Below are 17,336 nucleotides of genomic sequence, written 5' to 3'. Positions count from 1 at the left end.
TAAATTCAACGTAATTCGATAGATAAAGAAAAAACAAAACTACAAGGCCATGCTAGTTTAAGCCTCTTTTTTGTTGAAAAAAAATCTCTAGTACAGTAGATTTTTTAATAAGATATGCTTATTACAAATAATAAGAAAAAAATGAAAGCATTTTTAAGATTTCTTTTCTATGAAATATTTATTTTTCATCTAGGGGTTTTAAATGATCAGTTTCAACTTTAAAATAAATCTTAATTTTAATGAAGACTATAATTTATTTTTAATTACTTCTTAATTTATTCCAGATGTAGCAAATTCAAATTATGAGGGGAAGAGTAATAAAAGCTTATGGTTTTAATGCCATTTTTAATTTAAGTAAATCAAATGTTGAAAATTATGTTATTCTCTAAAAACAAAACTAGACTAATATTAGATGTACCTTCCAGATTATTTGCAACTGTGGGCATTGTTATGAAAAAGAGACAAGAATTGTTTATATTGTGATTTAAATTAAGAAAATGTGAATTATTGTCTGTCATACACAAAGAGCAGAACTTCTCTTGATAAATTGCCATACTCCTGTTATGTGAAAGAGTGATGAACATGAATGTATTACCCAGTACTGATTCATGTGTGACAGTGGCTTATCATTTATTAATAGGAATATACATTGAAACATAACACGCAAGAAGAAAACAATTATATTGAATGCTTTTTTAACTTTTTGGGGCTAGTTGGGTTAAAACCGGTCTCCTTTTCTCTTAGTTTTTTTATGCACAGTGCGGTACATATTAACCCACTTCGAAAAGTTGGAGTTACTTATAGTCATGGAGTTTAATATTTTTATAAGAGTTTTTTTGTCAATTTGCAATGCTAACCAAGGGTAAATGCTTAAATAAATGAGAAAAATTTATACTAATCAAAATGTATCAGTAGGTTATGTGAGTTGCTGTGATTAAGATTGCGCATTGTGTGATGAAGTGAATTTTCAGTGCTCATTATATTATGTGCTGTTTTATCGTTTATTTTTATGTTATATACGATATTTTTTGTTTTCTTATGAGTGAATAAATTGTTTCATAATTAAAAAAGCATGTTATTTTATGTTTTATAATGATTTTGAAACTGAGAAGTGGGATTATATATTCTTCAATCTGTAAATAAAAACCTTTTTGAATTGTTATTATTTTTTTCTTATTTTAAGTAATGTTTGATGTTAAATAATCGGAATAAAAGTTTATTTCCCATTTTTTTATACTAAAATAAATTTTGTGCAACTAAAATGCTTTTTTTTCTTTAAACGAGTGCTTCGAAGAGTTAAAAGTATAAATGAAATTTATTCCATCCACAGTTTTATTTCTAAAATGATTTATTTTTATAGATGTCAATTATGTAAGATTGTATACATAGTTTGCAGTTAACAAAGAAAAAGATTCAGAAAAAGTCAGATTAATCAATTTATACCAAAGTATTCGGGATTAAATTCGACTGTATATGGCTTCAGGAAAATAGATTAAAGCTGCTAGACTGGTAGTGGTTTAGTTCGGAGAAATTTCTGAAATTTAAAGTGATATCGAAAAAATGAATTAACTGTGATTTAAACATGAATTCGCTATTTTTTATATATTTTACCACTTAAATATGTAGAAGAGTAAAAGTTTGACTCAAAAAGACTCAATGTAAAGTATACAGTAGTAAATACAAAATGTCTCAAAACTGATTAGCCATTTTAAAAGATCAATAATAAAAAATAGAACATGAGGCAATAAAAATGCACTCAAAATTATTATATCTTACAAAAATATAAGTTATTCTGTATATATTAAGATAGGTGGGCCAGCAAATAATTCAAGCCGAAAAAAAAAAATGTCATAGTCAAATTAATTGCAAGTGTATTGGTACAAGACTGTAATGTTGCTTCCCAGCATGGTTAATTCAATCACTGGAAAGACCGTTTTACGATCAGCTATGTTAGGTGCTGATCGGGTGCCGTGTCCGTGATCGGTGCCGCGACTAACTAGGCGACCATTTGATGACTTAGCGATGAATTTGTCGACAAAATAGTAATTACTGGAAACTTCAAAAATTTTAGCGATTCATCTGATAGGAACCGACTGATTGGTCCAGAACCTTCTCTGTCCGCCTCCCGGGAACTATAAAAGGTCGGCAGTCTCAAGTTTCAGACAGTCAGTAGTCAGTCATCAACGAGTCGGTGTCGTGTAATCAATCGAGTAAAGATTCTACGGTGAATAGTTGGATCAGTCCAGCGAAGAGCTCAAGTGATTGCTGTATTGAGCTTTGTCCCATGTCCTGATGTTTATTGTGGAAGCAGTATGGAGTCGTGTGGGGAGTAGCCAGTCGTGTAGTAGTGTGTCGGCAGTTGAATACAGCTAAAGCGAGGAGTCAGTAGTGTATTGCAGACGTTTGGAGAGACCGTACAGTGTCCCTCCTTCTATTGAGTTCTGTCTGGCCACTTTGTGTGCTGTGGTTGCTATTACTAACGATTCTATTTGTGGGCTACAGTGTGCTGCTGTCTGTTGTATGTGTTCGTCTCGGCTGTATATTTGTCGTCTTTGTATTAGCGCCTTTGTGTTTAATTCCGTCTGTCACTAAAGAACTGTTTATTTCATCGACCAACAAATCGTCAAAAGAAACCCGACAGAGGTATTCCGTAACAGTATGGTAAATTTTGCCATATTTTGTCATATATCACAAATATTTTTTTCAAAAGTTTTTATGTTTGTCATATTTATGTATATCGTCGCTTAATAAACACCATCACCTCTTTCAATTTTCTAAAATTAACAAAAAGAATTTAAAAAAAACAACAACAGGATTTTTTAAAACCAATAATGAATATTACGATTTTTTTTCTTTCTTATTTGCACATTAAGTATAGTCTCACGTCCACATCAGTTAGAAAAGAAAAAAAAAAAAAAAACTCGTCGTATTCATTACTGGTTACCACCTATCCTCAGACAAAGTTTGGAAAATTGAGATTGATTTTTTTTAATTCAATCTGCAATATAACATATTAAAAAACAATATATTCTTTCAGACGGCAATTTTAGCCCTATTTTACAATAAAATTCTTGAATTTTAAAAGAGAGCATTGCCTTTTTACTCTGACTGAATGTAAGTTATATATGAACACAATAGGAATCACACTGCTTCGAATTATATCAGGAGTTTTCAAGTAATTTTCATTTACCTCTGATAAGATAAGGGGCGTGGTGGTCCAGTGATAAGTTTTCAGGTTCAAGACCTTCAACGAAGCTTCATCATGAAGGCTGCTCTGGCGTACGCTAAATTCATGGAACACTCCTATCGATTTGGCGAGGAAATTTGGAGAGAGAGGCTCTGGTTGAGGTTTCGACAGCGTCTTTTCATTAAGATTCAAATTTAAGCGGGCCTTTCCAAAATACTTCCTATATTGCTTCGAAACTAAACGTATATGCAACTCAACCAAGCAAAACTTTTATAAAATGGATACCATAAGTATGGTAGCATAAAATTCTTGCCTTCTGCTTAGTAACTGACGAACAGCCAATCCGCATTTACTAATTTTTAATGGTGTTAATATAAATTCTGATATGATTAGTTTTTCTTTTATTGCTTATACAATATTTTATAATTATTTAAATTCCCAAAAAATGTTACTTTATTGTTTATGTTTTAAAGGTATCTTAAGTCAAAAATGAAGTCTACGCTGTTGTGAAATAATTTTTTCTGATATTATACCATACGTCAGAAAAATGTACAGATAAACTGAAAAAAACGAAGAATTTAAGATTCCCAGACGAAAATTTTTTTCTATACTTTGATATCTCCAGAGCAGTCTAAGATTGCTGGAAAGTAAGAAAAAGAAAAGCTGAACAACGCATTTGTCAGTAGCTTAATATTCTGACAAAGAGAAAGATTCTCTGAAAATACATACAACAATAATAAAGAAAGAGGTTTATTCTTTTTATACTTCTGAAAAATGAAACATTCTTTTTTTTTCAACGATTTTACTGTAAATTCGGAAGTTGCAGTTGTGTAAACGACGCTTTCAAATAAATTCTCCAAAAAGAAGTACCATTTTTGAACTTGACATCCCACGCAGATAACTAGCTTATATTTCGTGTATTAAACATGAATGCGTCTCAGAAAATCCGCTGAGCAGGTAAAACTATATCTGCACAGAAAGTAGGTATTCGAAAATGTAAGAAAAGAAAATATTTGGATGATGGCTTTTGAAAACGAATGAGACCTTAGAATAAATAAATCCGGAATTCTTTAGATTTGACTGATAAATGGTTCTACAAGTGGGCGTATTTTACTTTTGGAAACTAATGCAACTTTGAATATAAACTATGCAATTCAAACTGAAATAGAAATCATGTAATCTGCTCAAAAATCAAATTTGCTTTTTATCATAAAGCCAAATGTCCAAATGTTTTTTTTTTTTTTTTTTTTTTTTTTTGGCAGAAACATTTTGAAAAAAATATCCATTAGCTATTAATGTTTCTTTACCACGTAATATAAAGATACGAAAATTGTGTTTCACAGATTTTGAAATTGGGGCATATACTTTCAAATCTAATTTAATCGTAAATAATTGTATTGAAGTATTTTATTATAAAGCACGAAAAAAATAAATTTAAGTCTGTTATAAATGTGTAATTCCATAAAGCGGTATAAGAACGAATACTCGAATTTAGTATTCCAAGGACAAATAATTGAATCCAGACGATAACACATTTCTAAAATAAATGATGTCATTTAATTAGATAACTGAGAAAGTCAAACAATTAAGCAAATTATAACTTTTGGTTTTAGAATCATAAGTACACCGATTGTAATTTTTTTTATTTCACAGCAATAATTTTTTAACAACTGCTATAACTGTAACTAGAATTCCTCATTATGCACATTCTAAACCCAATTATTACTGTAAGAACTTCTCATTTGTCCTTAAAGTGTGCAATAAATAAATTCATATCATATTGCCGTATCGTATTGATAGTTTATTGCTGAAGATCATTTTTAAAAGCACTTAAAATAGACACGAAATAAAGATAAAATGCATAAAGCAAAGCAAACAGCATCATAATTAAAATCTGGTTTTTAAAATTACTTTTAGCTCATAGATAATGGCACTAAAGAATAAAGAAATTTCTGTTGTTATTTAAGTATTGTACTATGAATGTACTGTAGTATTTACCATGTGGTTTATAAATAAAAAAACATACTTGGAATAATAATAAAATACTTTCTTTGCTATATTGCTTGCATGAAAATATTGTAATAAAAAATGAAATCTGCATTTCGCTGTTAAAATAAGCTCTTCGTTAAAGCTCAAAATTCCCTAAATTAAAAGTACTGAAATGCATCCGAAAATGTTAAATAATTTGGCATATATAAACATCACGACTCAAATCACTACGTATAAACTCAATCATAACTATCAATCACAAATGAAATAACCTTGTAAATGTTTGTTCATTAAATCCAATTACTTACTGAAGTACTTTATTCTCAGCGTAGAAAGAACCTTACTCTCAAGCAATCAAGAATCATCATTTAATCAGCTGGATATCATGATTCCTGATATTCCCCACTTTGAGTATTTCAATCATGAACGTCTTCATCCTCATCAAGAGATAAGGTCAATTTATCAATGCAGAAGCATTTTTAAGCCTTCACACATCGTTTGTTTAAGTAGCTTCAACTTAAATTCAGCATAATTGTTTTTCTTTCGACGAAATGCAATAGTTTAACAAAATTCTGAGATAAAATAGCACATTAATTTATGCTTGAAAAACTATAGCCGCATTTACTCTGAGATTCTAGGTTTCTATCATTAAAAATAGAAATTTTCGTAATAAAAAAATTGTTAGTAAGTAGTTTAATCTTCTTAGATTAATTTTGAAAAAAAATACAAGTAGAAATAACTAGTTTGCATATACTTTCTATAATTATCACATAACAACTAAAATTATATATATCAAATATTAATAATTCAAATCAATAAATACAAATATTGAATCATTTAACACAGTTAATTAATACAAAATATTGGAGGGTATTTCTTATAATACACAGTGAGTATTATAAGAAGTTTATTATAATACTCACTTAGTTTATTACAGGAGTTAGATTTTCTTAGTTTATTACAGGAATGTGTTAAACTACATATTGAAAAGATATTTTCGAATTAGAAGGCTGTTTCCAGTAAAATGGAACATCGCATTATTATTGTGATGTGAAACCCCATCTTGATCATTCGAGTAAATTGTTGACTGCTTAAAACCAGAAACTATTCTGGAAGTGAACGTGAGCTGAAATTCCAAATGAATGCACTCAAATGCCAAATGACGTATTTAGCGCCCTCTGTAAATCTCTCTGTATATGTTATCAACAATGCCCGGGGAATAACAGTCCACAATTCAAATTCTACTACATGAAAAATTTCTGAAAATACATTTAGTAATTTCAGTTATGAAGAGTTGTTGTATATTATTAATTGCTCATGTAAAAGCTTTTAAGAAAATGTATACTTTTGAATGAACCCTGTTTAACACAGAATCGGTATTTTCTGTATATGGCATTTTGTCAATATTTAAACATTACTAACATCTCAGCTTAACGTCTCTTTTTCAAATGATTCGAGAGATGTTTTGGGAAAAATTCATTATATTTATGCGCGTTATTTCAAACTATAGTGGTATGGCAAGGAAAACACCAGAAGGGATCATTGACTCAGAAATTTTCCAAGCCACATAAATAGGAGGATGTTTGATCCACGATAACTGATTAGTACAGCTAAACTCACATATACAGCAAATGAAGAATTTTGGCTTTGATCAAGGTGTTTCATGTCGATATTCAGACATCAGAACACCCTTTAATTATTATTGATATCATTTTTAATTACTATTCCATCTCTTTGCAATGAATTTTATCTTGGATCTTTAAAGGTATAAATCATAATTTTAATAGTATTAAATGAACTTTAATGCATTTTTTTTAGTTTTAGTTTTAGTTATATTAACGTCCCGTTTTAAAGCAACTCTAGGGCTATAACTGTAATACGAAGAATTCCAAATTGAAAATTCCCCATCATCCAATCCTTTCCTCTCCCCCTCTCCCAAAGAAAAGAATGGAAGAAAACAAATGAACATAGAAACGTATCTTTCCCTTTTTTGACACACCTTCTACATCACAATCATAAATGTCTTCACACTATAGTGATGAATCCATTTCACTTAAGAAGTATCATTTTCAGGTCATCGTCTAACTAGCTATCGATCTCAGATTCTAATTGTTTTTATTCTGGCGAAACATACCACTGAGACAAGATTCTGAGATAAAGTAGTAGCAGAGCTCTCCATGTTCAATGATATTAGAAAAGCAATAGCTGTGTCCGCTCCGGTGATTCCGATTTCCACGCAGTGACTTCCTATCACAACAACTGAACAAAACGAAAAGGATCTTCTCCGTAACTTCGATCGCCCTTATCAGGTCTTTCCTGTCCTCTATTCTTTCTTTTTCTATTCATTGACGCCGATAGGGGATCTTATTGACCTCATCTTCACAGATAGCATCAGTTCTAGGATTCTCTCCAATTAAAGCGGAACGTCGTTGAAAGCGGATAATTTATACATAATGTACAAATAGGTTGCCTTGCTGCTGAGCAGTACTTGCAGTCACGTGATGCCAGTGTCTTCTTTGTGAATTTGCCTTAAATTGAATCGATTCAAAGAGGGTGCAATCGAATGGAAGGAGCAAATTAAGTTGCAGAATCTTATTATACCGAGCCTATATTAATGTTTAAAAAATTATTTAGGCAGTTATGGATAGAAATCTGAAAGTTGGTGCGATATTTTTTTTTTCTTTTATTTCCTAACAAACACTATTATTTGTATGTTTATTCATTTTTGCATATTTTATTCAAAAAAATATTGCTTCCTTTTCAGGCAGAAAAATGTAATACGTTATCGCTATCGTTTTTTTATAGAAAAAAGGTACTTACATTTCTATACAATAGTATTTTATTTTTGTTTAGCAATTGCTTGCTGTAAATTTTTATTGCATAAAATATATTGGCATTTGCAATTAATTTGTCTACCACCTAAAACCCTTTAGTGAAATTTCATCAAAAAATGATATTAATGATGTTAGATTAATGGCGATAAAACACGAATAAAATACAGCAAAATGTTCCAATTTTAAAAGTATTTGCAAGATCATTTTTAATTGCATCTTTCCAAAATCATATTTCTTTCAGTTTTTGAGTATGGCTTTAAATATTTAATTTATAAACTTATAAACAACTGGATTTACTTCAATAATATAACAGTTAAAATATTTTGACATTAATAAAAAAAATCTAAGAGTTTCAAACAACCTATGTATAAATACTTAGATCAAATCTCATAAATGTGTTAATTTTCCTCTTTCAATGCAAATCGTTTAAACATGTATTTTTTTAAAGTTCACTTGCATGGGTAATATGTAAGGAAAATACTCATAAATCAATAGGAATTATTTTCTCCATTGATAATATTCAGAAATTACATTAAATGTTTTAAAATTCCTAATAATCTTTATTTCTTTAGTTTTTACAAATTGATACACAAGTAATCAATCAAATTAAATTTCGAGCCATTTCAATAAAAATAGCGATTTTATTCTAGTTATTTGCTATCGGCATGTATTAAGCCTGTCCCTAAGCCGAAAGTCATTTGGCATGAATTAGCAGTATTTTTCAAACAATAATTTATCATAAAAATTAACCGTATTGATCTTTAATGATGAAGTGCCTGCATATCAATTCTACCAAAGATCTGAACTGTACATGATCCTTGTGAACTTCAAACATAGTTAAGAGTTAAGAGGGTTAAATATGGAATAAAGTGATTGTTTCTGAGCACTATTAAAGATAATAAAGATCTCTCTACAATATCTCTTTTTGGAATCAAAACATGAACCTATTTAACTTTTGAACGGAAGGAATTATTTTAATTTTCTACATGCAATCATGGGCTATTGTTTAATCTGCAGTTACATGCATTCAATAAAACTGCCTAATTGCTCTCATAAATATTACTTACCATTGCAACGTTTTAACTGCAAAGCCAATCATATTTGGTGATAATTAAGATGTTGTAACCTATTCTTTTCCTACTCAAGAGATAATAAACAAGTAAAAGTATCTATCAAAATATTTATAAAATTTTAATATTGTTTTAGTTTAATTTTTTAATTTAATTTTATAAAAATTTATTTTGACTTGTTCCTACTTTAAACTACTACTTAAAACTTACTAACTTACTGCTACTTAAACTACTTCTTACCTACTTTACCTACTACTTTCCTACTACTTAACTACTACTTTTTATTACTGACTTTAATAAAAAAATTTCACAGATACAATTAGGTGCTTGCATGTATTTTAATCAGCGACATCTACTGGTAAACATGTGACGTATCTAGATAAACGACAATTGATTTGGGTTTTACCAATTTGCTATTACTTTATTGTTATCATTTTGAAAATTTTCCATTTAGTATTATTGAGTTATTCAGTGTATAAAGACCCCGATCATGGAACGTTCCAAATTTCATTTTCAACAGTCATTGCTTTTTATGTTTTATTTGAAAAAATCTGCTGCCGAAGCCTATCAGACACTTTTAAAAACTTGTGATGAGGCTGCCCCATCATTCCCCAATTTTTTGTTTTGGTGTCAACGATTTAAAAGTGGTTATTTCGATGTCAATGACAAAGAACGGCCTAGCGGACCAAAAAAATTCGAAGACAATCACTTGCGAGACTTATTATAAGAAAATGATGGAAAATGTTTTGACTGGTATATATTGTACCAATTTTTCTTAATAAATGCCTTTTTAAAGTGAAAAAATGATCAAAATGCATTCAAGCACCTAATAGTATTCCAAAGTCGATTCCAAAATAAATCAAAAGAAATGTTTTTAGATGAATCTAGAATTCATAATTAGGTAAAGATTAATAGAATAGACTACGTAGAATTACGCATTAGGAAAATTTATAAATAAGACATATTTTTAACAAATAAACCTTAGTATTTGACAAATATAACAGTATTTTAGTACAAAGTTAAAAAATCTATTTATGTTCCTTTTTTAATTATTACGACAGAATTCAAAAGTTTCAAGATCCCTATCACGAATCAACTTATTTAATATATGTCATAAAAGCTACGTTTCAATTTGACATAACCAAAATATTTTCTCATTTTCAAATATGTTTGATCTACAAAGTCTACTTGAACTAAAAAAAATACATAAGCAAGGGGACAAGGATACATGATCCAATCCTCGGATATAATTTTAAATAAATTATATTTTATCAAATACCTAATGTCTCGATTAATTCAACGTTCAAATTGTGGAAAACCGAATCAAGGCTTTCAGAAAATCAATGCTTTTTATAAAAATTAAAACACATTAAAAATATTGTGCAGATCACTATAAATAACATTTGGGACAAAGGTTTCTTATAAAAATCTAAATCCATAGTGGGAAAGTGAAAAAAGAATTGAAAAAAAAACCGAATAGATATGAAAGAATAAAAAATAATATTAAAAAATGAAGTCGCATTCTCTGCTAGCACAATCATACAAGCAAATTGAAGAAAAATGTTCTTTGATTAATTCTACTAAATTCACTTTTTCGCTTAGAGCTTGAACTATTCTAAATTGTTCATATAATTATTTTTATATACTTTTTGGACGTGTGTTTAAAAGCAAGAATTCATGTATCAGTCTCTATATTTTAAAATTTTCCCGTTCTTCAGTTTCATTTAATTTATATATTCTTAAACATGTGTTACTTATTTTTGTTAATGAAAGATCCTTACAATTCTAGTAAATAAAAAAATGTCTTTGATATTATTATTTCAAGGTACCTTTCTTTGGAAACCATTTTCTTCGATTTAACATCAAGTGTTTTCCGACTTGTTTACAATGCACAAGAGAGCTTAAGTCATTATAAAAGTGGAATCATTAATAAAAGTCTCTGGGCTATAATTAAAAGTAATAAATGTTTAACAAAAGTTCTCGTGTTTTCCAAACCATTAATCAAGAATCTGTAAAGGCTGGACAGCAAATTGACTCATTAGTTTTTAGATAAATGCGATTTAAATGAGCTAAATAGCAAGATTTCTGGGAATTTATTCGAAAAGAATGTTGCAGTATGATTAATATCGACATATAATATTGGAGTTTAAGTGAGTGATTGCTTTTCATAAAAAGTATTGACTTGACTTGCATAAAATGTACTTTTACTTAAGAATTTTAAATACTTCAAATTATTTTTTGTATTTCATTTTCGATGTTCGCAAGTACATGAAGCAAAAGAAAAGTTCAGTCACATCTTTGAAAAATCATTTTATTTGCAAGCTTCGGACATATACCGTATATTGTTTCTATCAATGCTAACAAGAAAAAAGAATGAGTTTATGGATTGTTCTTATTATTGCAATTTTATGGATTATATTTGAATAATTGTGAATGCTCCTGAATTTTCAAAACATGAGGCAATCATAATTTTCATTGAGAGAACCTGATGAATTTGTGTTGAGAGAAAAAATTAAAATATTTATTTGGGGTTTGATCAGGAATATAAGCGTTGCTATGGGGCTCGTTGAAAACAAAATCGCGTGCTCACGTACATTTCCGACATAAATTGTGTTTTAATTCATGTTTTAATCAATTCTACTTTTTAGAGATTATCCTGAATTCAACCAAAAAAAATGCTGTTCTGCCAGCCATACTAGTGAACTAAACTGAAAGCAGAACGGTAATCTTTTAACAGCTTTATTCCAGGCACAGTCTATCGTTGAGTGAACAAAAGTCGAAGAGTTGAGTTGAAATGATTTCATGCCATGATATGTTTCTAATCATGGTATAGCTTCATAAGTATTTTACTTCTTGTGTGAGTGGCTTTGTTTCTTTGGATGGATTGCAATTAATAAATATTTCTTTTAACTACAGTTTCTTATACGCAAGTGTTATTGATAGAGAAGATGTGTTGAAATTTTGTCAGAGTGCAAAATGAATAAATTTTTATGACAGGATTAATAATAAAATATACCACATCAAAAGTTCTAATTTTTTTTCTTTTCACCAAATCTTTATTTATTGTAGATCATAGACGAGACTCAAGGAATTTCAGTACAGGTGAATGCGAATCAAGGCTTGAGATGATCAGGTGTCTATAAATATGAAGATTTGAAAGTTGGTTCAAATATATTTAAGTTGTCAATTAAATTATAAATATTTTGTTGGATATTTTTGTCTTTCTTTTGGCTCTGCATCTAATTCTAGCCTTTCGTTTCGTGTTATGAAAGAATTTGAAACTGTTGTATCATTGAATAAGGCATTTCATTCAAAGGAGATTATGGGCATTTTTTTATTTCAGAATGAATATGACTTCTTTAGAAAATTCTGATTTTGGTATTAATTTATGAAATTCAACATGCATGTGTATATTTGTTTATTAACTAGTAGCTGAAGCAATATTGAGAAAATTAGTACTCTTGTTGCTCAATCTCCAAGCATAAAAAATTAGAAAAAGTAAATAAAGACAAACAAATTTCACTCGGAGTAGAGAGGAGAAAATAATAGAAATACCTATCACAAAATATAATACTAGAAGCCAATTTTCAATACTTCTAAAAATTTATACTTAATGATTTACCTATTTCTTTAATTAACATTCAAATATTTTTAACACAACATGATGTTATGTAATTTTTTAAGCTGTGAATAAAAATTTGTAACATTTTTTGGCAATCTCACATCATACATTCTAAAATTCCAGGCTAAATGGTTTAACTTGTAAATTAAAGGCTTAAAATTATTCTTAGGCGTTCTCAATTCAGATCTTTACTGTAAGCATAATGTAAAATATTTACAAGTTTATTAATTTTTTGAAAAATCAGAAATACCGTGAGCGTATAATTTTATTGCATTAGAATGCATTTAAAGTAAATTTAAGTCATAAAAATAGCTTTATTGTAAATTCATTGATTTCATGATAAGTCCAACGTAAAAGTAAAAAGACAAAAAATATTTTTTTGAGAATAGTTATAAAAGTAAAAGGATGAATGAGAAATATATCAGGAGAACGTTTTTTAAAATGTATTATTTGAATATTTCATGCGGCTTTTGTTTTTGAACTGTGCAAGGAATATTAAAATGAACGACACTAAATAGCTTAGGGAGTTATTTTATTTATACACTAAACCAAAGATACAGATCAGACCAAATAACTACACCAAAGGAAAAAAACCAGAAATCCCAAAATTTATCGATAAAATTTTTTTTGAAGATATAGAAGCGAAATTGCTTCTATTTTTAAAAACACCATCTTAGAAGATCGGGAATTTCCTCTTGAATTTTTATGCTCATTTTTATATTTTTTGCATCATGAAAAATTGAACAGTACTTATGCGATTTGTGAAACATGAGGATTACATGCGCTTCTTTTATTTATCGAAACAAGTATTTTCTTATGCAAAGTTTTGCTCAACTGAAGTTAAAGATATATTTCTTAGAAATCCAGAGATGTTTCTGAGTATTTTCATAGCCTGAATATATCTTCAACTTTCACTGGATATATCTTATTATAAATATATTTTCTTTTCTTTGAAGTTCATGGAATCTTTCGGCAAAAAGTTATAACCTAGCCACTGTGTATTGTGTTACATTTCGCAGGAAATGTAAGAAAAAAAAATGTATTCTCAGAACTTAAAAGATTTGTATTTTCTATACCATATGTATTTTGAGCACTTTTCAAATGGATTTCGCTATTTTATTTCTCAAAAATGTAAAATATTCGGAATCATTTTTATTTAGAAAATGATAGCGTTTTATTTCACAATGACTGTTATTAGATTTATAGAAAAACATTATTCTACTATAGAAGAAAATTAAATTTAGCAGATTTATATATCAGCACGAATTCAGTATAAATATAATACTTTGAAGATAGAACTTTTAAATTTGTATTATATGCCTATGAACATATTTTTTATATTTTTTTAATTTTTTTATTATTTTTAAAATGTTAAATTAAATCTATATATTTTTCAGTTTCTCATATAAAAACTTATATAGTATGTAGGGAGAAAAATTTCTTCTTATCAGTTAATAAATGTTTTCTATAAATGTTCAATTGCTTTCTTTAAAAGCATCTAACACCTTATAAATTTTACTAGACTTTATCTGAGTTAATATATCATGCTTATGTATTCTTTAATGAATTTTTCAAAGCATAAGGCATTTGCACAGAAACACAATTGCATTTTTATCAAACCACAATGAACTAATTGCACAGATTTCCATCAAGAATTTTAACTACAGATATAATTTTAAATATGAATATGAGTTAATATGTTACCAAATAATTATAATTATCTCTTTAAACTTTAAATTTCCGTTATTGTTTTTGTTGTTGTTTTTAAAAAATCAATTTCATATCTACTTTGTGTTAGTTGTGTATTTTCTTTTACATCTGATACTCCAACTTTAATGCCTGACGAAAATCAGAGTTAATGTACTTTGTGGTATAATTACTATTAATTAATATGGGTTTATATCAACTTTAAACTTAAATTAGTAAAGATATGTGTGCATATTTGTCTACTTTTCCCATTAACTCTTTTATCAGTTTTCAATTCTTTACTCAATTTATGTATCTGATATCCAAATTTAGGGCCTTACGAAAATCAGAATGAATGTTTCATTAGGGTATAACTACTATTACTTAAATGAATTTAAACTTAAATTGGTTACATACTGAATATGAAACAAAGAAATGGAACAAGGGTTTATTTCATCAAATAAATTACACAAATGTATGAAAATACTTTGGCTTCTGTTGAGGGATATAACAAAAAGGAAGAAAAAATATTTTTTTTACTGCCTTCATAGCTAAAAGTTATCGTGATTTTTTTCTTACATTACTCTTTACGGGCACAAATTATGATGCTTCTATCTGTAAAATTTTCTAAGATATTAAAAGTCAAATTTGTTGACTTAAACCATTTTTTCATACATCTGACCGATTTTTAAACAAGACGTTCTGTTGTAATTTACAAGGATACATCCTAAAAGATTATTAAAAGGGCAGAATTAAAAAATAATAACGCATTTTTCGACATTTGCAGAAGACAGCATCCTTTAATAATACTTGTGTATGCGCAATTCAGTTCATCACTTATGACATATTTTTTTCTTTGAATTTTTCGGCAAAAGTCTGTAAAAAGTGCAACTCGTCCTTTAATTCAGATATAATGCAAATGAAAACTAACTGAATATATCCGTAACTATTCAATACTCTTGGCACAGAAAGGGACTAATAAACGAGTTTCTATAAATGCCGCATCAAAACGTTTATAGAAAATGACTTATAATGATAAAACTTTGTATGAAAATTGAGTTTTTTACTTTTCCAAAAGAGTTCGTTTGGCAAATGAATGATTCTTTCTCGATTAACGAGACATTCGTCTGTCCAAATCACATTTCTCAGAAGAGGAGGATTTGATTTTACCTCAAAGAGGGCCTAGCCATCGAATGGCATACAAACACATATACACACATATATAAGTAAAATAGAAACCTTAACCGAGATTTGAATATCAAAAATGCACAAAAAGTTTGATTAAAACTAAAGAAATAATCATACAAAAATAAAATTTATGTAAAAGAAAGACACATTTTTAAAAATATTAAAATGTTTAAAATTAATTTTTATTCAATGACATCTTCCAGAGTTATAACGTAAAATCTTTAAATCATTTTATTCCCATTTCACATCTTTTAAGGGGATGTAAAATATTTTAAAAGCACAGTAAATCCGTTGAGTTACTAAGCAACTAATCTGCTAAATTTGGTTTGATTCTATCTAAGAAAGGTAGAATTGTTTAAGATTCAAACAAATAAAACAGACACACGCATATCAACAGCGTGATCGTAAAAGTCCTTTTTAGTCTTTTAAATTTAGAACGGCTTCTTGTATAACTAGGGAATTAACAAGTACCTATAGTAAAGAGACTATGCAGAATTTATCGAGACATGTTACATCACCCCTAACGGCAAAATAAGAAAGTTACAAGAAATAATTAAAAAAACAAAGGAGTTTGGCCCAAAAGTACATTTAGGAAAAATAAAGGCACTATACTATAATAGAAACAGATCAAAAATTTTCACGGAATTAACTGTAAAATTGATAAAGATATTTGCGATTATAATTCAGAACTTTCAGTGACTTGAAAAAGGGTTCGTCCTTAAATTTCAAAACGTATTCTCCGATATTATATAATATTTTTTTTTCATTTCAGCAACGACTATTTGAAATTTAAGCAACGAAAAAGTAAAAATAAATAATAATAAAAAAAAATCTAAAGAATGGTTACAGGAAGGGGAGAATACTGGAGAATACATTTTCCAATTTGAAGACAAATCCTTTATTAACTTACGGAATGATCATGATTTTAAACGCAAATTTCTTCACCAATTTTACTGAATTTTTTTCTGCGTTTTTATTATAGTATGGCTAAATTTTTCTTATTAGACTTGTTGGCCCATCTCCTTTTATTGAGTTATAGTTTGTAACTTCCTCGCTAAGGGCGATGCAATTTTATTCAATATTTTTAGCGCAGTCACTTTAGTATAGGTACACGCCATTCCCCTATCTATGCGAGAAGCCGCTTTGAATTTAAAGTACTTAAAAGAACTTTACCGATCACCCTGTACATACTTTTTACCAACAATTTGTTTTTAAGTTTTAATATACAAATAAAGAATTCGACCACAAAGGCAAATATTTATACATTTTATTTTTTCCTATGTAAAAAATAATGATATTAATTATTTATTTTTTCCTCTGTAAAACATAATGATATTAATTATATACTGATTAATTTGATTTGCTTAATAATTATTTAATATTCTTTTTCCACTCGTCTCTTCTGTCTTTTTTCATCTTCATCACAGCATTTAAAGCTTAAAACAATGATGAAATAGTTTTAAAACGCCTTTTCCTCTATGAATATAAGGGAAAAGTGTTTGTGGCTTATTTTGCCTTTAAATTGGTTGTAACTCGAATGATATATAAAAATGTCGACAGAGCTGATTATATAAGTAGGTTTTCATATCAATATTCAGCTTCCACATTTTTTTTTTTTGAAGGAAATACTATTAAGCCACTTTAAACTATAAAGCACTTAAAAGGTTTTAGTCTGAGAATAAATAAGATATATTTATCTCTATCTTCTTAAAAGGTTCTTAATATCTTTCGAGAAAATGAAGTAATGGAGTCTGGGGGAA

The sequence above is a fragment of the Argiope bruennichi genome, chromosome X2 (assembly GCF_947563725.1).
Source record: "Argiope bruennichi chromosome X2, qqArgBrue1.1, whole genome shotgun sequence".
NCBI lineage: Eukaryota > Metazoa > Arthropoda > Arachnida > Araneae > Araneidae > Argiope > Argiope bruennichi.
The sequence above is the reverse complement of the archived record's forward strand: the minus strand, read 5'-3'. Positions refer to the sequence as shown.